Source organism: Oncorhynchus nerka, linkage group LG9b (assembly GCF_034236695.1).
Source record: "Oncorhynchus nerka isolate Pitt River linkage group LG9b, Oner_Uvic_2.0, whole genome shotgun sequence".
Taxonomy (NCBI): Eukaryota; Metazoa; Chordata; class Actinopteri; order Salmoniformes; family Salmonidae; genus Oncorhynchus; species Oncorhynchus nerka.
The window spans coordinates 8,816,869-8,842,222 of NC_088424.1; the positions used below are offsets into that span (position 1 = coordinate 8,816,869).

General features: G+C 40.3%; 1 pseudogene; it reads left to right on the forward strand.

Moving 5' to 3' along the window:
- The first annotated feature begins 14,842 nt into the window (after positions 1-14,842).
- The window catches only part of LOC135565653 (adenylate cyclase type 8-like), a 69,101-nt pseudogene continuing 58,589 nt past the window's right edge, over positions 14,843-25,354 (forward strand).

Sequence of the window (25,354 nt, forward strand, 5' to 3'; positions counted from 1 at the left end):
GTTTTAATAGTCACAGAGGGAACAACCTCCCCTATACACTTCCTGATTAACTCAGTCACCGTGTCCGTGTATGTTATTCTCAGTGGCAACCCGGAACATATCCCAGTCCGCATGATCAAAACAACCAGCTTGAAAAGACTTTAGCACGGGTACTTCCTTTTATAGGAAGGGAGGAGCAGGATGGAGTCGTGATATGATTTGCTGTAGGGAGGGAGGTGGATGGGAGTAACAATGGTAGAGAGTTTTTGAGAGCTACAAACAAGGCGTTTATAGAACCAATTTCCTCAAATTTGCTTTGTTAAAATCCCCAGTTACAATAAATGCGGCCTCAGGATATGTGGTTTACTTTTTGCACAAAGCCCAGTGTAGTTCCTTGAGGTCCATCATGGTATATACACGGCTGTGACTATAACCAAACAGAATTCTCTCTTCTTTAAAAAAAATCATTTTAAACTATTTTTAAGCTTTATTTATAGATTTTCAGATATAACAACAAAAACAGTATAACCCCATCCATCCATCCACTCCCTTCCACCCTTCACTCCCTTTCTCCCTCCAAACAAACCCACCCACTAAGACAGCTATAAAAGTAAGTTAAATAGAAAAGAAACAGTAACAATCATTAATAGAAACAAAAGCAATGGAAAAAAAATCTATAAAAATTCTCATCAGCACAAATGGCCACTAGAACAGACATGACTGCTTACCAAAATATGCAAGTTCCACAAAGTAAAAGACAGGTTCTCCACTTATTGTATTAATGGGGTCCAGGTTTAGTCGAACTTCTGTCCTGACCTATGCACAGTGTACCTAACCTTCTCCAGAGATGACATCACCTCCTTAACCCACTGCATAAAGGAGGGCTGCTTTGCAGACTTCCAGTGAAAGAGGACAAGGTGGTGAGCTAGCAGTAGCTTGCGTGGTAGCTTTCTGGTCTAGGGGAAGTACCCCAAAAATGCCAGTGACCGGGTTGGGGCTAATAGTTGTATTACACTTACAGTATGTGAGAATGCCTCAAAAATGTGGTCCCAGAGGCCACTCAAATATCGGCATGACCAAAACATGTGTCCCACAGTTTATGGACTCTGGTGGCATCTCAAACACTTGGTGTCAACATTTGGGTATATTTTTGGCAATCTGTCATTTGAGTAATGGGGATGGTGCAAAACCTTAAACTGAATAAGACCATGCCTTATGCTAAATACTTTGTTGCCATATGTCATCGGGTAGCTCGCCACCTATGTCTTGCTCCCATGCAGGTTTTGTATTTGCAAAGGAAGGTGGATTAATGTTCTGTATTATGTCGTATATTCTGGAGATTGTGCCCTTCAGATAAGGGTTAAGATGTAAGCACCTCTCGACTGGACACTTAGTAGGCTCGAGTGGAAATGAAGGGAAGTATCTTCAAAAGTGGGTAATGGGAACATTATGGTCAACCCTTAGAGTATCGAATGAGATGAATATGTTGTCAACAAATAGGTCACAAAAAAATGCCAGAACTGGAATGCCGTGTCAATCTGTGACGCAGGGAAGAGAACCTCATAAGGATGTTGCGAATTTTCTTAGCTTTTTGTTAAAAATCGCGCAACATTTCAGCGCCCTGCTATTCATGCCAGGAATATAGTACATGCATATGGATAGTATCTGTGGATAGAAAACACTCAGAGGTTTCCAAAACTGGTTAAATCGTGTCTGTGGCTATAACACAACGTGTTTAAGCAGTAAAAATCCCTCGAAAAACTGTTCTCCAAAAACACAAAAAATATATTACTACGCCAGTCAATGTATTGTTAAAGACGAACGAAAATATATCCAGCCGTAATGTAAACGCCTACAGCTTCCACACGATGTCGCCAGTGCTGGCGTTTTGAGCAGACTTAATCCTTTGTTATATTACGTTTTAGCCTTTCCGGTTTCAGTTTGTCAACAGGAAGTTATTAAAATTACCAAGATGGCCGGTGATTTCCAGACTCGCTCCTATCGAATACAAATCGCCCCGTCATGAATTGTATAGCTAATTAACGTTTATTAATACCTAAAGTTGGGTTAGAAAAGTAATTTGAAGTGTTTTGTAAAAGTATATAGGCACCTTTTGTCATTTTAAAAAGTGACGTTGCGTCTTGGAAAACAGAATATTCCTGCATCAGACCGGTCTTCAGAAAATTACATTTTGGCTATACAATGACGGATTTAATCGGGAAAAAGACCCAACTGGGATGTTTATGGGATATATAGGAGTGCCAAGAAAGAAGCTCGTCAACGGTAATGAATGTTTTATATTTTATTCCAGCGTTTTGGATAGCGACTGATAACGCAAAATCTGTCGTTTTTGGTTACGTTGCTGTATTTGAGGGTGCATGGTATCAGATAAAAACCTCTCATGCTTTCCCCGAAAAGCATTTTACAAATCTGACTTGGTTGATAGATTCACAACGAGTGTAGCTTTAATTCAGTACGTTGTATGTGTGTATTAATGAAAGTTTGAGTTTTATCAAAAACTATACGTGGCGCACTTTGGCGCACTTGAAATTTCCGCTGATTTGATCCCCACAGCGGGAGCACTTCTCTAACAAGTTTTAATTAATGGAGAGAAGCCACTTGCTTGTTTATGCCTAAAGTGATATCGGAATTGGGACCAGATTTTAAGGGAGTTCTTAACAATAGAGTTCAAAACATGGGTGTCAAGGTTTATGGGCATTGGGGAGCACAGGAGTGAGACTGGAGAATTTGGAAGGTTTGACTGTAACTCCATGATGGGCCATCCGTGTTTTGAAATGTAGAAACCCAAAAAAACACATTTAGATACATTTTCTGACCAGTAGTAGTGTAAAAAGCCTGCCGGCTTAGGTCTCTCTAGATAGTAATGAATTAATGTGACCTGCTAATGAAATGGGAAGAGATGGCTACCTTGTAAAATCCTGCTTAGTGCGCTCCAGGAGTTTTTTGACGTTATGTTTAAGCAGAGCCTTAAATGAGCGTGCGATCTTTATCCCCAAATAAGTAAAGACCTGATGCTCCACTTAAATGTGAAATTGATATACCCAATTCCTTCTGCTAACTGATTAATGGAGAGGAGCACACCTTTTTGTTAACTTATAACCAGAGAATGTCCCAAAACCTTGTAGCATGTCCAAGAGTGATGACTGTCTGCATATAAGGACACCTTGTGAGATATGTTGCCCCTTAATCCTCTCCTCCACCCGCAGGGCGATAGCAAGGGGATAAATAGCAACCCCGCCTGACCCCCCTGTGGAGAGGGAAGTAGCTGGAGGTAACATTGTTGGTGCAAACAGAAGCCACTGGGGAAGAGTACAAAATCTTAATCCGGGAAAGGAATGAGGGACCAAACCAAATCTCTATAGTGCTGTAAATAGATATACCCACTCAACCCGGTCAAGGAGAATGCTTTATAAAATTCCATAGGGAAGCCATCAGGCCCAGAGTAGCTTCATCATCACTTATTGAGGCATCAATGTTGGTTTGTTCATCTGAATTGAGACCGGGGATGTCCAGTCTGTGTATGAAATGCATGCATACGAGATGTGTCAGGAAGAGCTTCTGATGAGTAAAGAGTAGAATTGCTTAAATTGATTGTTGATTTCTTTGGGATTGGTAGAAGTTAAATCTGCTACAACACAGATTTCAGGTATTGTGCTGCTAGCAGCGGATTGTCGAAGCTGGTGAGATAACAACTTGCCAGCTTTCTCTTCGTGTTCATAGAATTGCCTCGACTGAAACAGAAGCTGCTCAGTTTGTTCGGTGGAAAGATTGTCAAATTCCGATTGGTGTAGCAGTCTCCATTTGTAGAGTTCAGAAGTCGTAGGAGTCGTGCTTTTACACCTGCATTGCTTGCTGTTTGGGGTTTTAGGCTGGGTTTCTGTACAGCACTTTGAGATATCAGCTGATGTACGAAGGGCTATATAAATACATTTGATTTGATTTGATTTTGATATACAGTGCCTTGCAAAGTATTCATCCCCCTTTGCGTTTTTCCCATTTTCTTGCATTACAACCTGTAATTTAAATGGATTTAATTTGGATTTCATGTAATAGACATACACAAAATAGTCCAAATTGGTGAACTGAAATAAAAAAAATACAAAATAAATGTACAACTGAAAAGTGGTGGGTGCATATGTATTCACCCCCTTTACTATTAAGCCACTAAATAAGATCAGGTGCAACCAACTACCTTCAGAAGTCACATAATTAGTTAACTTTTTATGGCTGCAGGGGCAGTATTGAGTAGCTTGGGTGAAAAGGTGCCCATTGTAAACGGCCAGCTCCTCAGTCTCAGTTGCTAATATATGCATATTAGTATTGGTAGGAAAACACTCTAAAGTTTCCAAAACTGTCCGAATATTGTCTGTGAGTATAACAGAACTGATATTGCAGGCGAAACACTGAGTAAAATCAAAACAGGAAGTGGCTTCTATTTTGAAAACTCCATGTTCCATAGCCTCCCTTTGCTGGATTTAAAGGGATATGAACCAGATTCCTTTACCTATCGCTTCCTCAAGGTGTCAACAGTCTTCAGACACAGTTTCAGGCTTTTATTTTGAAAAATGAGCCAGAACGATAACATCGCGTCACATGAGTTTTGCTCGCGCAAAAGAGTTTGGATAGCTATTGCTTTTCCCTCTCCTACTGTGAAAGACATTTGCGGTTGATATATTATCGATTATATATTTAAAAAACGTTTGACATGTTTCTGTGGACATTATGGAAACTATTTGGAATTCTCGTCTGCGTTGTCGTGACCGCTCTTTCCTGTGGATTTCTGAACATAACGCGACAAACAAACGGAGGTATTTTGGATATAAAAATCATCTTTATGGAACAAAAGGAACATTTGTTGTGTAACTGGGAGTCTCGTGAGTGAAAACATCCGAAGATCATCAAAGGTAAACGATTAATTTGATTGCTTTTCTGATTTGTGACCAAGCTTCCTGATGCTAAGTGTACTTAATGATTTGTCGTGCGATCGATAAACTTACACAAATGCTTGGATTGCTTTCGCCGTAAAGCATATTTTCAAAATCTGACACGACAGGTGGATTAACAAAAGGTTAAACTGTGTTTTCCTATATTGCACTTGTAGTAATATTTATTGAATGTAGCGCTATGCTATTCAGCGGTTGTTAATGACACTTATCCAGATAGGGGATTGCAGCCATAACAAGTTAAATAAAGTCCACCTGTGTGCAATATAAGTGTCACGAGATCTGTCACATGATCTCAGTATATATACACCTGTTCTGAAAGTCCCCAGAGTCTGCCACACCAGTAAGCAAGGGGGACCACCAAGCAAGCGGCTTCATGAAGACCAAGGAGCTCTCCAAACAGGTCAGGGACAATCTCACTGATCATCCCTAAAAGTAATTTCTGGCTGTATGTAACAACGGCAAAATATTCTGGGCTAATAATATAAGAAATACGACAGAAAAACAAAATTCTTTAAGGTTGCTTAAGATCTAGAAGCAGAGCTGCCATGTCTGTCTGAAGGGCATGTATGTGGTAGGCCTATCTGGCTTACAGTGCATTCGGAAAGTATTCAGACCAATTCACTTTTTCCACATTTTGTTACACTACAGCCTCATTTAAAAATGCATTAAGTTATTTTGTTTCCTCAATCTACACACAATATCCCATAATGACAAAGCAAAAACAACTTTTCAGAAATGTTAGCAAAAAATAAAAAAAGTAAAACAATCAAATATCTTTTTTTTCAGACCCTTGCAAAAAGGGGGATGAAAGATCCCAGAAATGTTCCCAAGAGCTTATTTCTCTCAAATTTTCGGCACAAATTTGTTTACATTCCTATTAGTGAGTGGTTCTCCCTTGTCAAGCTAATCCATCCACCTGGCAGTCGTGGCATATCAAGAAGCTGATTAAACAGCATGATCATTACACAGGTGCAACTTGTGTTAGAGACAGTAAAAGGCCACTCTAAAATGTGCAGTTGTCACAGAACGCAATGCCACAGATGTATCAAGTTTTGAGGGAGTGTGCAATTGGCATGCTGACTGCAGGAATATCCTCCAGAGCTCTTCCCGGAGAATTTCATGTTCTCTTTTGTACCATAAGCCACCTCCAATGTCGTTTTTGGCAGTACGTACAACCGGCCTCATAACCACAGACCACACCAGCCCAGGACCTCCACATCTGGCTTCTTCACCTGTGGGATCGTCTGAGACCAGCCACCCGGACAGCTGATGAAACTGTGGGGTTTGCACTACCTAATCATTTCTGCATAGACCGTCTCAGTGAAGCTCATCTGCATGCTCGTCCTCACCAGGGTCTTTACCTAACTGCAGTTTGGGCATCGTAACTGACTTCAGTGGACAAATGCTCACCTTCGATGGCCACTGGCACACTGGAGAAATGTGCTCTTCGTGGATATATCCCGGTTTCAAGTGTACCGGGCAGATGGCAGACGTTGGTGGTGGGGGATTATGGTATGTTTTATTTGAACTTTTATTTAACTAGGCAAGTCAGTTAAGAACAAATTCTTATTTACAATGACGGCCTACCCCGGCCAAACCCGGACATTGCTGTGCCAATTGTGTGCCGCCTTATGGGACTCCCAATCACGTCTGGATGTGATACAGCCTGGAATCAAACCAGGGACTGTAGTGACACCTCTTGCACTGAGATGCAGTGCCTTAGACCACTGCAGGCAGAAGCTACGGGCAACAAACACAATTGTATTTTATAAATGGCAAATATAGTGCACAGAGATACTGTGACGAGATCCTGAGGCCCATTGACATGCCATTCATCCGCCGCCATTGCCTCATGTTTCAGCTTGATAATGCACGGCCCCATGTCTCAAGGATCTGTACACATTTCCTGGAAGCTGAAAATGCCCCAGTTCTTCCAAGGCCTGCACAATCATCAGAAATGTCCCTCAATGAGCATGTTTGGGATGCTCTGGATCGATGTGTACAACAGCGTGTTCTAGTTCGCAGCAATATCCAGCAACTTTGCGCAGCCATTGAAGAGTGGGACAACGCTCCACAGGTCACAATCAACAGCCTGATCAACTATGTGAAGGGAATGTGTCGCACTGCATTAGCCAAATGGTGGCCACATCAGATACTGACTGGTTTTCTGAAACACGCCCTTACCTTGCTTTAAAGGTATATGTGCCTAATGAATGTATTTCATTTGACTGATTTGAACTGTAACTTTTTAAATGTTGCATTCATATTTTTCTTCAGTGTAGCATGGCATTCTATTTGTCTATTTGCACATTTCTAAGGATTTGGCTGTCTAACCAGACACTGACATGCACAGCTCTCTGGGTGAGGTTCTAACTTCAAGTCTCCAGTGGTTGTTGAAGTCCCTTCCATCTATGTAATGTATCACAGGTTATGGACACGTGAAGTCAGGTGGCAGGAGGGGTGGAGTGCATGACAATCCATCCTGGATATGACAGAGTTTGCCTCAACCCATGGGTCCAGCAGGCAGATGTGTAACTACAGGCAGATGCGAGGATGGCACTATTCTCATACCACACGGTAGTATGACCAATTCAAATCTTCCTCCAGGAGGAAGCTTACAGAGTAATCTAATACTAGTGCAATTGTTGAATTTGAACAAAGTGTTTTGATAACTTTCAAGTGTAACAATATCATGTAGAATAAACCATTCTTTACATTGTGCTAATAATAAAATAATAATACATGTATTTTATATCACCATTTTCATTACAAGTAGGACCTCAAAGTCCCTTTTAAAAACAAAATAAACATAAAATGATTTAACAAAATAAATGTAGGTATCTGGCAGTTCTTGGGCGAAGGTCTTCCACAGCTTTAGATGCTAGGTAGTATCATGAGAGGAGTGAGCATTGATGATACAGCCACAGAGAGAAGTAGAGACATCTGACACACAGGCCCTGGATAACAATGTGCACACTTTAATCTTCTTTTGTCATTCACAGCCGTTACATATACTGTCCTTATCAGCATTTTGTTGAGTGGTGCTGGAACTACCTTGCCAAACATGTCAGTCATCATACCTGCCTGTACAACCTGGTCTCAGTGCATTTCGTATTAATATGTGGATGGCCAGCAACCATTCCGTATGATGTTACGAATTACATGTTAGGAATTAGCAAACATACAATATTTTACAAATTTGCAAAACGTACACAGATTTAATGGATTTTCTAAATGTACAATATGTTACGAATTTGCAAAGAGTATGATACGAATTCTAGCTAGGTGGCTAACATTAGCTAGCTCGCTAACATTAGCGAGGGTTAGGGGTTAAGTTTAGGAATTAGGTTAAAGCATTAAGGTTAGGGGAAGGATTAGCTAAAAGGTTTAAGGTTAGGGTTAGCTAACATGCTAAGTAGTTACAAAGTAGCTAAAAAAAAGGTAAGCGGTTGAAAAGTTGCAAAAGTTGTCCTTGATGAGATTTTAACTTGCAACCTTTGGGTTGCTATACATTTGTGTTAACTTCTTGCGTCGAGCCATCCCGGATCCGGGATTGTGAATACAGCCTCAAGCTCATTACCATAACGCAACGTTAACTATTCATGAAAATCGGAAATGAAATGAAATTAATCTATTTGCTCTCAAGCTTAGCCTTTTGTTAACAACACTGTCATCTCAGATTTTCAAAATATGCTTTTGAACCATAGCTAAACAAGCATTTGTGTAACAGTATTGATAGCCTAGCATAGGATTATGCCTCTCTTTCACCATGCAACATTTTCCACAAAAACCAGAAAAGCATTCAAATAAAATCATTTACCTTTGAAGAACTTCGGATGTTTTCAATGAGGAGACTCTCAGATAGCAAATGTTCAGTTTTTCCTGAAAGATTATTTGTTTAGGACAAATCGCTCCGTTTTCTGCGTCACGTTTAGTTACGAAAAAAAACCTGTATCCAGGATTTTGTAAATCTATCCGCAAGCTCATTAGCATAACACAACGTTAACTATTCATGAAAATCGCAAATGAAATGAAATTAATATATTTGCTCTCAAGCTTAGCCTTTTGTTAACAACACTGTCATCTCAGATTTTCAAAATATGCTTTTGAACCATAGCTAAACAAGCATTTGTGTAACAGTATTGATAGCCTAGCATAGGATTATGCCTCTCTTTCACCATGCAACATTTTCCACAAAAAACAGAAAAGCATTCAAATAAAATAATTTACCTTTGAAGAACTTCAGATGTTTTCAATGAGACTCTGTTAGATATTAAATGTTCCGTTTTTACAAAAAATATTATTTGTGTCGACTAATCGCTCCGTTTTGTTCATCACGTTTGGGTAAGGAAAATAAATAAGTCATTAAAACGCGAACTTTTTTCCAAATTAACTCCATAATATCGACAGAAACATGGCAAACCGATGTTTAGAATCAAGGTGTTTTTCACATATCTATCGACGATAAAATCCATCGTGGCAGTTTACTTTCTCTTCTGAAGAAATGGAACGCGCATGGACCTACAGATTACGCAATAATTTCGACACAGGACATCGGGCAGGACACCAGGTAAATGTAGTCTCTTATGGTCAATCTTCCAATGATATGCCTACAAACACGTCACAATGCTGCAGACACCTCGGGGAAACGACAGAAAGCGCAAGCTCATTCCTGGCGCATTCACAGCCATATAAGGAGACATTGGAACACAGCGCCTTCAGAATCTGGGGCATTTCCTGCATGAAACTTCATCTTGGTTTCGCCTGTAGCATTAGTTCTGGGGCACTCACAGATAATATCTTTGCAGTTTTGGAAACGTCAGAGTTTTGTCTTTCCAAGGCTGTCAATTCCATGCATAGTCGAGCATCTTTTCGTGAAAAAATATTGTGCTTAAAACGGGCACGTCTTTTTATCCAATAATGACATAGGGCCCCCATAGGTTGAAGAGGTTAAACGACTACCAATCCACCCTGGCCAACCAACCTTTCGTAACTATTTCATGCAGTAAAATAAGATAAAACATAATAATACACCTTATGGAACAGCGGGGACTGTGAAGCAACACGAACATTGGCACAGACACATGCACACACACATGGATTTTGTGTTGAAGACGTGGTAGTAGAGTAGGGGTCACACACTTAATGTGTTGTGAATGTATTTTATTGTTTTTAAAATTATATAACTGCTTTTATTTAGCTGGATCCCAGGAAGAATGGCTGCTGCCTTGGCAGGAACTAATGGAGATCCATAATAAATAGAAATAGAAATCTGTGTTACCTAACCACACCAAACGTAACATATACTAAATTGAGTGTCTTGGTTTTACGTACAGAATATAACATTAGGCTATTTTCAGAATACAACACTATCAACAAGGCAGGACCTACAGGCTCTAGTTTGGTCACAGGTGGACTAATAACATAAAATTAGCAAGAAAAATACCATTCTTGAACATGGGGTGAGACATTGTTAGTAATTTGTAAATAAAGCCAGTTTGTTATTTAGAATGATTTATTTATGTTTTTAGAGGAAGAGAAACCAAAAACCTACAGTCATCTCATGGGTCTCCCAGTCGAGGTCAGCACAGGTATTGAACCAGCATCTGTAGCAACACAGCTTGTACTGATCCGTGTGGTCATGTTTGCTGAAAATATGAATTTGTTCTTAACTGACTTGCCTAGTTAAATAAAGGTAAAAAAATAAAATATGCAGTGTCTAAGACCATTGCACCACTCAGGCACTGTATAATGTGACCGGTCGGGAGTGGGCTACACTACTACAGTAAGAGCAAAATAACCCTATCAAAATAAAATAGTAAAAATCTCAGTGTAACACCAGTTTTAGTAAGTAATACTGAAGTTGTACACAATTATCAGTTTATATGTAGGTTTATGTCGCCCATTCATTGTCAGTTAGAGACACAGTAGGACCCAAAAGCATAATCAGTGCTTTAACTCCCCCTTGTGCTGGTCTGGAGCAATGAAGTGGTGACGCAGGGTACCGTACTAAACTACAAATGACATCTAAGTCCCGTGGTGTAAGCTTGCAATTTTTAAAGGAGGAACCACTGTAGCTAGCCAACTACAGCTAAGTTACAGTCACGTCACACAACAGTAGCTGCATTTGCATTTGTTTAAGCTGTTTTCCAGTGACATTTATTTGGAACATCCTTAACAATGAGCTAATGAGGCGCGATTTCACCTGGTGTAGAAAATGTGTTCTCTCATCAGGACACTGTTGTTCAGAGGAGCTAGCCAACAACACAGCTAACACAATCACTTTAAACTGAAGTTGGAAAGCCTGACAAGGTTCAACACATCTCTTCTGTTGAAAACTAAATGTTATTTTAAAAGAAATGTGAGATAATGTTTAGATGCTTTTTATAGTGGAGATCAAGTTTATAAATTGCCTGGCTGACAGTAGATTGCGCAGTCTGATGGAACAGAGTAAATAGGAATTTTAACGTCATAGATTTAGCCGGTGGTAACTTGTGGAATAGACACCGGCTGGAATGCGGTTTTAATGAAATCAGCATTCAAGATTAGAACCACCCGTTGTATATGTAGTAACAGTGACTGGTATAATTCACCTCTGTGTCTCAGTGTAACGTCTGCTTCCAACTCACACTCTCAAACATGTAGATCCCCTGAACGCAGCTCACTCTCCAGATACCAATCACCTGAATACTGATCACCTGTTCACACACCTATATGTCATCATCACACACTATTTAGTTCAGTTCTTTGCACCCCATCACTGTGAGGTATTGTTTGTTATGTGACACACTTCTAGTCGGAGCGGTGGTTGTCCCGTAATGTTTTTAATGTCAAATGTGTTTGTTGTACTGTATGTGTGTTTATAGTTGTGTTTAATGTTGTGTTAGTGTATGTAAGTTGTTTTGTCTGAAACGTTGTTCCCCCTGCTGCTATTGGACCAGGTCTGTCTTGTTGTTGTACTGTATGTGTGTTTATAGTTGTGTTTAATGTTGTGTTAGTGTATGTAAGTTGTTTTGTCTGAAACGTTGTTCCCCCTGCTGCTATTGGACCAGGTCTGTCTTGGTAAAGAGATATTATCTCAATGAGAAAAACCTGAATAAATAAAGGTAACATTTTTTAAAATGTAATCCTCCCTTGTATGATTGCTTTGGCCTCACTAACAACGCCTTTTGCCTTTTCCCTGCCTGTACTTTAGCCTATTGTATTTCCTGTTATCAACCTATTGCCTGATCTCCCGGATGACGTTACTAGCCTTTTCTCTGGACCCCCTGTGTATGACCTTCTGCCTGCCCCTGGACCCAGCTACCTGCTTCCCCCTGTGGTCCTTTACCCACAAACACCTGCTGCACCCTGCGCTTGAAACCAGCTCTCTTTCTCCCCTCGTGTTCATTAAACTCAGGAGAGTTTCCCGAACCATGTCTGCAGCATGGATGCCGCTGTGTTCTCGTAAAGGAGGTCCGGCCTGATTCCCAATGTTAAAATATGGTTCTGGAGTTTTAAAATGTTCACCGCCAGGGAAAATATTTTTCCCTTGCCAAGTTTAAAATAGCCAAGTAAATGGTATACATTAATATTGTGTGCTGTTAATGCTAAAATAATGCTTTGAATTTAAAAAGCGGATCAGTATATCGAAACGTTATATCATTATTGTTTTGTATTTCAAATTGATGTTTGGCATTCTCTTGGAACAGAGAATTGAACTGGCCACTCCCCTTACAGTCTCGCTGTGACGTCCGTTCCTGTCAGCTGATTTGTGGTTTATGTACGTTCTCTTCGTGTACTTTAGACCACAGGTATTTCTTAAGTTGAGTCTTTATTGGTCAGTCTGTTTTTTCATTACAGTTCATTTATAAAAATGTTGTCTATTTTAAAGCACTTTGATTTTTTTGTTGTTGTCATAATTAGCATTTAGCAAATTTAAGGAATAGGTTCACTTGTAAATGTCCCAGCCTGGTAAATGGTTGAGTGTACCCCAGGTGACCTCAGTCACGCAATTGTCCTCAATTAACAGTGTGTAAAACAGGTACCATACCAAACCTAGCACCATAAACACTCCTGGCCACACTACAATACACATTATTTGGATTCACAATAGGCCTACTATAACATCAAATTGATAAAACCCCACACGATACAGTGTAAATCACAAGGAAAATAAATGAAATAACCTATGGTAAAAGTTGTCATTCAGTTTAGTCTGTCACTAAAACTCCAGTTGAGAAAAACAGCACAGAACAACGGAGACTTGGTTTTGAATGGTAATCCTATGAATTGTTATTGGATCCGGTCATAGCCAAGTCCGAAGTAACTTTTTGGGGCTGTATCATCATGTCCAAGGGTCCTCGGAGGGGACAACTCAGTTTGAGCTCTCCAGTGGACTCTTGCACAGCAAGAACTCAGAACTCGTGAAGGTGCTTGACCCAGTGTTTGTGCTGGGTCCCTACAACCATCGTCTTCAAGGTTCGATGTACCCACTCTTTGAGGTTGGTCTGTGGGTGATAGTCCGTGGTCAACTTCTGTTTCAGGAATTGGAAACCTTCGTCAGACAGGATGTAATTAGGCACTCCCCAGTGTGTCAGGATCTCTTTTGTGAGGATGTTAGAGATTGTCCTCGCTGTGGCCCGGCGAAGGACAAATAGCTCCACAACAAAAACAAAAACAAGCATGTACACATTCTGATTCGAGCGTCTAGGAATTGGACCCATCAAATATACTCCTTAACATTTACAAAGGTAGGGTAAACACTGTTTGCTGCAACTTGCCGGCAGACTTCTGTTTTGTACATTTGACAAACCTGAAAGTTTTGGGTGTGTGACTTTACATCCAGGCTCTGATTTGGCCAGTACAATAGTGTTTGCAACCACTTGTAGGTTTTGAACTTGCCGGAATGACCAGCTAACGGGTCTTCATGGAAATGTTGCAGCATGTTCTACATCTTCCAGGATGGTCTGGTACAGAGCCTATACTTCTGGATCATCCTTTTGGGCCTTCCACATGGCCTCATCAGAGATGGGGAAGTCAGTTTTGGGTGAGCTCTGTCAATCTGGACACCACTGAACATTAAATCTATTCCCAACATGACAGGAAAAGAAAGGGTCTTGGAAGGCATAATAACAGAAGGAATCCTATAGGAGTGGTTAAACAGGCGGCACTCAACTTTACTCCATCCGTGTGGTCATTTAGCCTCATCATCAGCCAGATACAATGGACCTTCTGTCCAGGGCTTCATGTTGTCTTGTGGACCGTTCTCACCTCCTCCCATAGCTTCTCATTGATGACCCGGTGTCCATGATGGCTCTTCCTGTCCAAGGGCCTATGGTCAGGGGTAAACACCAACTGGTGTGGTACTCCCACATTAATAAACAATTTAGTAGTCATTAGTAAAGTATTTTTGCAGTACCTAATCTAATACTTTTTTTTCTTATTGTGACCAGTGTAATTTTAACCTTTGTTTAACTAGGCAAGGTAGTTAAGAACAAATTCTTATTTTACTACCCCAGCCAAACCTTCCCCTAACCTATGACTCCCGATCACAGCCGGTTGTGATACAGCCCAGGATCAAACCAGGGTCTGTAGTGATGCCTCTAGCATTTAGATGCAATGCCTAAGACTGCTGCGCCACTCGGGACCCCATACGCACATATACTGCAACAATGGTGCCTTCTTCAGTGTTGGAAGTAAATGCTCATATGCTCCAACAAATACCTTTATTGGTTAAAAACATTTTGATCGCACGTAGATCAACATCAGAAGCCTGTATTGTCAACCAACAATGAGTGTGTACTTCATCATTACATGGATTTTTATAACCCATGAAAAGTGATGTGTGTTACAACTAATAAGCCTGTTGAGCCATGTTCAATGTTATTCTCTATGTCTCCCTCAGGTGGTGGCCCAGGCAGTGTTGTTCATGTGTATGAACACGGCTGGGATCTTTATCAGCTACCTGTCAGACCGCGCCCAGCGCCAGGCCTTCCTGGAGACCAGGAGGTGCATCGAGGCCAGGCTACGTCTGGAGACAGAGAACCAGAGACAGGTAAGACCATTGGTCTTGGTCCACCGAAAGGATTATGTATGTAACAAGTGACTGAAAGAAAACAGTCACTGTAAGACATACAACCATACAGTCTTAGAAGGAAAGGTGCTATCTAGAACCTTAAAAGGTTCTTCGGCTGTCCCCATAGGAGAACCTTTTGAAGAAACCTTTTTGGTTCCAGGTAGAATCCTTTTGGGTTAACCTATCTCCAGGAGTGAGAAGTATACTTCTTTTGTCTTTATCTGTTGTCGTCTAGTACTGTCTTTCTGCTAGCTAGGGAAATCTACTTTACGTGCTGCCTGCCTTCCAAGTAGCCTACTTGGTGGATGAACTGCTGACTGCTCATAATTTGCAGATGATTGTTGACACATTAACCAGGATTAAGGGGCAGGGCAATTTACGACTGTAAAAAGGGGTGGATCAGGTAAATATTGCGGAAAGAATATTGGTTCCATCAATGTAATTGTCTGCATCATTTCCAATCCCCCAAATATTTTTGGGGTAAATATATATCTATATCCATAAACATACCTATATAGACATACATACTTTTTAAAAGAATATACCTTTATTATTATTCCCCGCAAACCCTACCACCGATCCCCCAATTGGAGTAAACTTCAAACACTTTGGCTTTTACCTTCAATTTATACATCTTAATACACATGTTACAATCATAATTTTTTATGTTTTTTAGTCCTTCCTCTATTTCTGATGTCCATCCAGTTTGATTTCTATTTGTAACTATGCTATTTCACAAAAGTTCTGAACATATATTCATTTTACAGAACCCGTATGTTTTACATGGTTTATCTTGCTATTAGTCCCACTCCATTCAACCTCTCCCATCTATCTCTCAACGTCATCCATTTTGGATTTGGATTTGCCATATATTTTTCAACTGTGCTGTGATGCTTCACAAACAAATTGAATCGTTCTATTCTCATAGCTTCTACAGATTGTAAATTAAAAATACATTTTTTTGCTGAAACAATTATTATATTATTGATTGATTGACTATGGCTTTTCAAATCATCCAGTATTGCTGTCTGCAGCGTTAGTTCTAGGCAAATGTTGCAATTCTTCAGCCATTCCTGGACCTGTGACCAAAAATGAGCTACATATGAACAATACCAAAATAAATGATCTATTGACTCTGCCTCCTCACAGCAGAATCTGCAGAGCTGGGAAGATTGTATCCCCCATGTATATAACATTCTATTAGTTGCAAGAATTTTGTATAGTAATTTAAATTGAAAAATTTGAAGATTTGCATCCGGCGTTGTTTTGCGTATCAATTCATAAACCATGTGCCATGAAATGGGTACATCGAAAATCTCTTCCCAACTATTTAGCAATTTATATGGCACAGCTGTCAGTTTTTTGGTCCTTAAATGAAATTGGTATATGTTTTTATTTATCACACTTTTCTTTTCAATTTACGACTGTTGTTGTCTTCGTAATCAGTGGCTGTATTGGAGGGGGAATGGATTCTCCTCTCTTAGGCAATCGGCAATTAGTACTGGGAGGTGTGCTCTTCACCTCTGCAAGACAATTAGCAATTAGTGTTAGTTCTTCAGTCTCCCCTGCTTTCTCAGCGGCAGTCTCGTCGCAAAACTAAAACCGTCGCCAAAACAAAGACGGTTCTGTGGAGTTGTTTGAGGAAGGAAAGAGAGGAAGGCTCCACTCCACTCTCTCACTTGAGTATCTTACCTAGTTATTTTCAGATGATCTCATTTTGCTCTTTTGTAGCTTTGGCATCTACACTGCCTTCAAAAAGTATTCATACCCTTGACTTTTTCCACATTTTGTTGTGTTACAGCCTGGATTTTAAATGGGTTGATTTGCAAATGTTTTATTTAATCTTTTTGTCACTGGCCTACACACAATACCTCATAATATCGAAGTGGAATTATGTTTTTTGTAATGTTAATTAAAAATGAAAAGCTGAAATGTCTTAAGTATTCAACCCCTTTGTTATGGCAAGCCTAAATACGTTCAGGGGTAAAAATGTGCTTAACAAGTCACATAATAAGTTACATGGACTGTGTTTAACATTTTCTGAATGACTACCTCATCTTTGTAACCCCACACATACAATTATCGATTAGGTCCCTCATCGAGCAGTGCCCAAGGAGGTTTTCCAATGCTTTGGAAAGAAGGGCACCTGTTCTTATATAATGGCGCCAGAAGGAAAGCCGTCCATTTTACGGGCTCCTGATCATTTGTGCTATTTTGTGTATTTTTGGGCGGTGATCTTAACTTTTCTTGTACGTAATATTTCCGCCATCGTTTCCTATGACTGAAAAGAGCTTCTGAACAACGGAACAGCTACATTTGGATGAGAATTTCTACTTCAATGAGTCGGAGGCAAAAGACTAGCATCCAGACCAGGCCCAAATCCCTGAAACTATAGAGCCTGGCTTGTGGGATACCTGATGAGACTACGTCGGAGAGTGGATAAATCGCCTTTACCCTCCATTCTATTGACAAACGTGCAATCACTGGAGAATAAAATGGATGAGCTCCGTTCAAGACTTTCCTATCAATGTGATCTGAAGAACTGTTATATCTTATGTTTCTCCGAGTCGTGGCTAAACAAGGACATGGTACATATAAATCTAGCTGGTTTTTCTATACATCTGCATGACAGAACGGCTGCGTCGGGGAAGTTCAGAGGAGGGGGTGTGTCTTTTTATGAACAACAACTGGTGCACGATCTCTAATATTAAGGAAGTCTTGAGGTTCTGATCGCCTGAGTTCGAATACCTCATGATAAGATGTAGAACACGCTATTTACCAAGAGAGTTTCGTAGCTGTCTATTTGCCACCACAAACCGATGCTTGCACTACAACCATGCTCAACGAGCTGTATAGGGCCATAAGCAAACAAGAAAATGCTCACCCAGAAACTTCTAGTGACCGGTGACTTTAATGCAGGAAAACTGAAATCCGTTTTACCTCATTTCTACCAGCATGTCACTTGTGCAACTAGAGGCAAAAAAATCTCTAGATAACCTTTACTCCACACAGAGATGCATACAAAGCTCGCCTCCAAGCTCGCCTCCATCTGGCAAATCTGACCATTACTCTATCCTCCTAATGCCTACTTACAAGCAAAAACTTAAACAGGAAGTATCAGTACATTCACACACTGTCTGTTTTTCTTAGAGGCAACAGAATAGGAGTCTTAGAACTCTCATGTGACTGAGATTTAACGCTGACAGTCGATTTACGATGGCTTGGTGATAAGTCAACATTCCATTCCATGATTAGTGTCTGTGTGCCTGTCTGTCAGTGCAAGGGAGACCAAATCTCCAGTTTATTTATCCTATATGGCAGATGAAAACTGGACTCCATCATTCTAAGGGAAGGGCTTAGTATCCTATGTTGCATTAGTATTTTTGTATAAACAAGAAGTAAATGAACTAGAGACATATATTTGGCGCCATGTAAATGTTGATGTCTGTTGCATGAGAACACAATGTACCTTTGTATAATTTCACGTATCTGTTGTTCATCACAAGGACCCAGGAATACTATAAAGAGTTCTGTTTTCTTTGGGCTTTAACTCCACACCATTGGCTGACCGTTAACACTCCGTTACTGCAGGAATGAATACAGTTCAATTGTTTTGAAGAAATGTCAAAGTCTCTCCTTTGATTAGAATAATTACAACGACATAAGCTTCCCAGCAAAGCATTAAAAACAATCAAGCAACCCAGAAAAGTGCTAAAAATAGCCCATATTAACATATGTAGCCTAAGAAACAAGGTCCATGAAGTCAATAACTTGCTTGCAGCAGATGACATTCATATTCTGACTATCTCTGAAACTCACTCAGATAATACTTTCGATGATACAGTGGTAGCAATACATGGTTATAGCATCTACCGAAAAGACAGAAATGCCAACAAGGGCGGTGTTGCGGTCTATATTCAGAACCACATTCCTGTAAAGCTGAGAGAGGATCTCATGTTAAATACTGTTGAAGTAATATGGCTACAGGTTCAAGCTCATTCTTGTGGGATACTGCTATAGACTACCAAGTGCTAACAGTCAGTATCTGTGAAATGCTTGATAATGTACAGTATGTGATATCAACAGAGAAGTATATTTTCTGGGTGATTTTAAATATTGACTGGCTTTCATAAAGCTGCCCACTCAAGAAAAAAATTCAAACCCTAACTAGTGCCTGCAACCTGTTTCAGGTTATCAGTCAACCTACCAGGGTAGTTGGAGGAATTAAATCAACATGTATTGATCACATCTTTACTGATGTTGCAGCAATGTGCTTTTAAGCAGTGATCACAATAGGGTAGTAGGATTGCACATTTTGGGGACTATTCAGAGGTGGAAACCTTATGTGGGAATTAACGGAAATATATGCAATATATTGGATATATATCATATGGAGAAAGAAACATAAACCTTTTACCTTATCATAAGTCAACATCATTTCAAAGATTAAATCCTTCCAATAGAAAAAAATAAAAATGTTAGTTACGAATTGAACTTTAATTAAATGAGTTGACTCTTCACATGGGATGATTTCACTGAACAACAAAAGTAAGGGATAATGAATGATCCCCAATGATCCATCGCATCCCCCAAAAATGTTTTCAACATACATCTGTAAAATGATACTAAAGCTTTGGTTGTCTTCCTCTCAGGCGTTCATGTCTTCTCCCTAGACCTCCTCAATGTCCACCTCTTGAACATCAGACTCTGAGGCCTCATCTTCACTGTCACTTTCCAGCCTTGTTGAGGATGGCTCGTTGCCAGGCTCAAAAAGCCTCAAATTTGCCTGAATGGCTACCCATTTTTCAACCCTTGTATTGGTCAGCCTGTTGCGTGCTTTGGTGTGTGTGTTTCCAAACAAGGACCAGTTTCACTCTGAGGTGGCTGATGTTGGTGGGATTTGGAGGCAACAGGGGAAAGAGCCTCAGATCCACAAAGTCCCTTCCACCAGGTGGCTGATGCAATATGGAAGTCGTGCCAACATATCTCATCTCCATCCCAAAGCCCTTGCTTGGAAGTGTACTTCGCCAGACTGCCAAGAACCTTGCCCTCATCCAGGTTAAGGTGGCGAGACACGATAGTGATGACACCCTAGGCCTTGTTGATCTCTGCCACAGACAGGATGCTCTTGCCAGCATACTTGGCGTCCAACATATGGGCTTCAGGCAGAAGTCGTCATGCTTTTTGATGTATTTCAGTACTGCAGTTTCATCTGCTTGGAGCAACAGTGAAGTGGGCAGGGCAGTACGGATTTGTCTCCCTCAATCCGTGCAACGGCTACTGCTATAGGTTTCAGGCTGCTTACCAATCTCTCACCAAATACATCATGCAGGAGGATCCTCTTGATGGGGCTGTCCATATCAGCAGACTGTGATATGGCCAGAGACACCTTCCCCTCCAGGAGAATGTCAAACATGATGACAACACCACCCCAATGGATGTTGATGGGCAGCTTCAATTTGGTGCTCTTATTCTTCTCACTTTGCTTGGTAAGGTAGACTGCTGCTATAACTTGATTACCCTTGGCTTTCATGTAGAGTGTATGCATTGTTTTCAGTGCCATGATGTCCTTGAGGAGCAGATTAAATGCACGAGCAGCACAGCCAATGGGTGTGATGTGAGGGCAGGACTCTTCCACTTTAGACCAAGCAGCCTTCAAGTTCGCAGCATTGTCACCAGTGCAAATGCCTTTTGTGGTCCAAGGTCATTGACTGCCTTCAGCTCATCTGCAATGTAGAGACTGGTGTGTCTGTTGTCCCTTGTGTCTGTGCTCTTGTAGAATACTGGTTGAGGGATAGAGATGATGTAGTTAATTATTCCTTTCCGACAAACATTCGATCACCCATCAGAGATGATTGCAATACAGTCTGCTTTCTCTATGATTTGCTTGACCTTCACTTGAACTCTGTTAAACTCTGCATCCAGCAAATGTGTAGATAAGGCATGTCTGGTTGGAGGACTGTATGCTGGGCGAAGAACATTCAGAAATATTTTCCAATACACATTGCCTGTGAGCATCAGATGTGAACCAGTTTCATACACAGATCGAGCATGACATTCATCAGCATTTCCCTGACTACGTTCCTCCATTGAGTCATAAATCATCTGATTCCAGGAGGACCATGAGCTGTTGCTATCAATAAAGTGTCTGATTCATCATTTTCACCTCAAATAGAAGTAGAGGGACTTTTGTCAGAGGTTGCTTGTTGTGAGCGCTGAGGGAACTTTATGCACTTGGCCAGATGATTCTGCATCTTTGTTGCATTCTTCACATATGATTTGGCACAGTATTTGCAAATGTACAATCTTTTACTTCTACATTAGCTGCAGTGAAATGTCTCCACACATTAGATACTGCCCATGGCATTTTCCTGTAAAGATTAGAAAAAAAATGAGTAAAAAATAAACAAATACAATTCCATGTACAGATAAATAGTTAAGCAGTTAGATTAATCAACTTCATTGTATGAAACTTTTAAAAATAAAACATGTATGGAAACAGGTGAGTTAACGCTCCTCAGTTAGCAAAAACGAACTAGCAGATATTGTTAACAAGTTGAAATTATTTAAACACACTTTGTTGTAGGCTACTATTTACTAGTTAATTAACAGAAAATCATGTAATGTCCGATAAAATATATTCACCCCACCCACTATTGTAATCAATACTTAACTGAAAGCATGTAGTCCTTGGCTCAGACAGTGTAGTAGTGTGGGCTCAATAGTATCTCATTGTGTGCAAGATCTTGAGAATCAGCTGTGCATGCAGTGTGTTGCAATTCCATTTAAATTGGGGATAGTTTAACCAAAATATGCCACAAGACCTAGAATTGCTTTATGTGTATCCCACAAAGGTTCACTGTTATAAGCTAACTATTTTTTATGAATTCAGGAAATGTACCGGAAAGTTTCCGACCCTTTGCAACCCTATATTGTAGCCATATCTAGGAAATCCAACGATGGGGCCTAATATAGTGTATAAGAGGTCAAACTATACGTTTTGTTGTAATTCTTATGTTGATGATGTAAATCATATTTGCTGGTCTGTGGTGTGTAATGAGGAGCAGTCAGACGCTGTACTTAACACATTTGTGAAATAGCTTTTTCCAGTTACTAATAAGCATGCACCCATTAAGAAAATGAATAAAAACAGTTCATCCCATTGGATTGATGAGGAATTTAAAAATGATATGGTTGAGAGGGATGTGGAAAAAGGTATGACCCAACCGATTGGCAAACGTTTTGCAAATTGAGAAATCATGTGACTAAGCTGAAGAAACAAAAATAAATGATATAAAGAATGATATTAAATGTTACGGTTTTCCTCTGGTGAAAGAGAGGAGGAAACCCGAAACAGTCCTAACTGGTGCAAAACACAGAGACAGGAACAATCACCCACGAAATACCCAAAGAATATGGCTGCCTAAATATGGTTCCCAATCAGAGACAACGATAAACACCTGCCTCTGATTGAGAACCACTCTAGGCAACCATAGACTTACCTAGAATACTATACTAAACACAACCCCATCAATCTACAAAACCCATAGACAAGACAAACACATAATCACCCATGTCACACCCTGGCCTAACCACAATAATAAAGAAAACACAAAATACTAAGGCCAGGGCGTGACATTAAAAAGCTTTGGGGCACCATAAATTACATTTTGGGAAAAAGGCAAACTCAATTAATTGAATCAAATGGCTCATTCATCACAAAACCCACTGATATTGCCAACTACTTTAATTTGTTTTTCATTGGCAATATTAGCAAATTTAGGCATGACATGCCAGCAACAAATGCTGACACCACATCCAAGTATATCTGACCAAATTATGAAAGACAAGAATTGTACTTTTGAATTCCGTAAAGTGAGTGTGGAAGAGATTAAACAAATATTGTTGTCTATCATCAAGCCACCGGGGTCTGACAACCAGGATGTAAAATTACTGAGGATAATAGTGGATGATATTGCCACTCCTATTTGCCATATTTTCAATTTATAGGAGATATCCCTATTTTTCTCCCACGTCAACAACAACAGGCTGACTATATCGTTCGTGTCGTGTGCGCTGCAAATAATTGTAGAAATCTAAATTATTAAATGATTGCCCCCACACTGCTCGCGCGCGCCAACGAGTGTCTGTATTGCCAAGCGCTAAAATAGAAGTCAGTTCTATTTGTGACGCAGATCGCGCTGCTAGTCCTGCCTCTCCCATCTCCTTATTGGTTTATAGAAGCAGATACCCACATGCCATCTCCGAATTGGTTATACCCACGTGGGTGACAAAGACAAACAAGGTCAGTGGCGGTAATGCACCTAATTTATGAATGTTGCCAATCGCAATATAAAGTCAAGAGAAGAAAAAGACTGGAAGGAGGAGAGATGACTAGAAACTATTCGGTTTACCGTTTTGTGTGGATTAACTAGCGGTGTAGAGGACCTAGCGCATTTCAGGTAAAATAACAACAATGTTTATATCCCAGGATAAATTAGCTAGCAACAGCAAACTAGCTACCTAATTTCCATAAATGTTTAATGCTTTTCGACCTGTCCCCAAATGAATATAATTGAATCAGAGTTTGTTTTGATATTTTAACCTGTGTGTCATGATCACGTTTTGTGTGGGGGGACAAAATACATTTATGCACGATGGCCGGTTTGGGTTCCTTGTAATTAGGCTATTTTCAAACACTCTCCCCCCTCCCCACCCCGCCCCCTTTCTCAACAAGCCTAGAGTCACTCGCCATTTGAATGCTCTCTCCCTTTCATTCTAAGACATGTGGATTTGTTTGCATAGCTAGCTAGCTAGCCAGCCATTTCATACAGCTACTGCAGCAGTCTACTAGCTAACCAATGGACACACAGAATGTCGAATGATGGGGTGAAATATAACGTTAAACTCCAAAAAGTATTTGTATTGAAATAATGTATGGTAACGTTGAGCAATTTGTCAAGTTTCTGTGATGTGTTCTGTCGGTTCCCTTACTAACATTTGCTAAACCAAAGCTAGTTTGACACAATTGCAGCTACAGCTAGCCGCAATAGTTTCAAGCTTGTGAAATTGTTTTGTAATAGCCAATGTATGTAAGAAAGTATTTCACATAGCAGGACATCTAACATCTAGTTAATGTCATTTGTTGTATGCGCAGGTTGCGTTGGACAATGTTGATGGCAGTCCGACCTACAGGGCAAGAGGCAGGGCTAGAGGGAGAGCCAGGGGCAGAGGACGGACAGGCAGAGAGACAGAAATGAGGATGAGGAGAGGCTTTTTGCTCTCCGACATGATAGAATGGCTGCCACACAAGTTTATATTATGTTGAAAGTGCCTATATATTTAACAAAAATAAAGTATTTATCCTTGAATAGTTCATGCATGAGCTGAATAAATTTAGGTTTTTGATATTTCTCCACACATACTACTTTCAACAAATTTGCAATAGAAAGTAGTGTTTGAATTGGCTTTGAATTAATCGTAAACCTTGACCATACATATGAGAAATACCTTTAGTTGGGTGTGGAGAGAAACATCATTCTGCCTTACTGATTATATGTTTTTGGGATTTCTCCACACTATACATACTAAACTCAGCAAAAAAAGAAAAGTCCTCTCACTGTCAAATGCATTTATTTTCAGTAAACTTAACATGTGTAAATATTTGTATGAACATAACAAGATTCAACAACTGAGCCATAAACTGAACAAGTTCCACCGACTTTTGATTAACAGAAATGGTAAACGACGATAAACGCATCTGTTCATTCAGAAATTCCTTATCAGGGAGTTGGATGATGCAGACTACAGGGAGGTGGGTGAGGCTGATGTTTCGCAGAGAGCCAGGTTTGTTTTTTGATGTCCTAGAGATTTACCGGTGGCGGAATGGTGAGCCACCACCTGCACACAAGGGGCAACTGCAGGGAGATGACTATAGTCAGAGAGAGGATGTGTTGTGGTCAGAGAGCAGACCTCTGTGTAAACCAGTTGCCACATTTCGCCCATTACTGCCTAGAAAAGGGATATTTACGTTTTCACAGGCGGTATAGGGTTGACAGTGTCTCATGCAGCAGAGCATGGAGATGAAGCCCGGGTGTACCGGCATGATGATAAACACAGTTTGTGATGTGGCAGCATGGCGCCTTTGGTGCAGGAAACTGAGTTGTCATCCCCAGTTGCTGTATTTGGAGAATCAGGGACACTTTCCCTGATCGTTAAATTTAGGTTAAAAAAATTAAGAAATCCCGATTCAAAGTACACTGGGTTCCACCCTGCGCGCAAGAATTCTCAGAGTGTCTGTTGCAAGAAATTTATTGGCATCATGTCACTTGCTGTAAACACAACCTCTCCC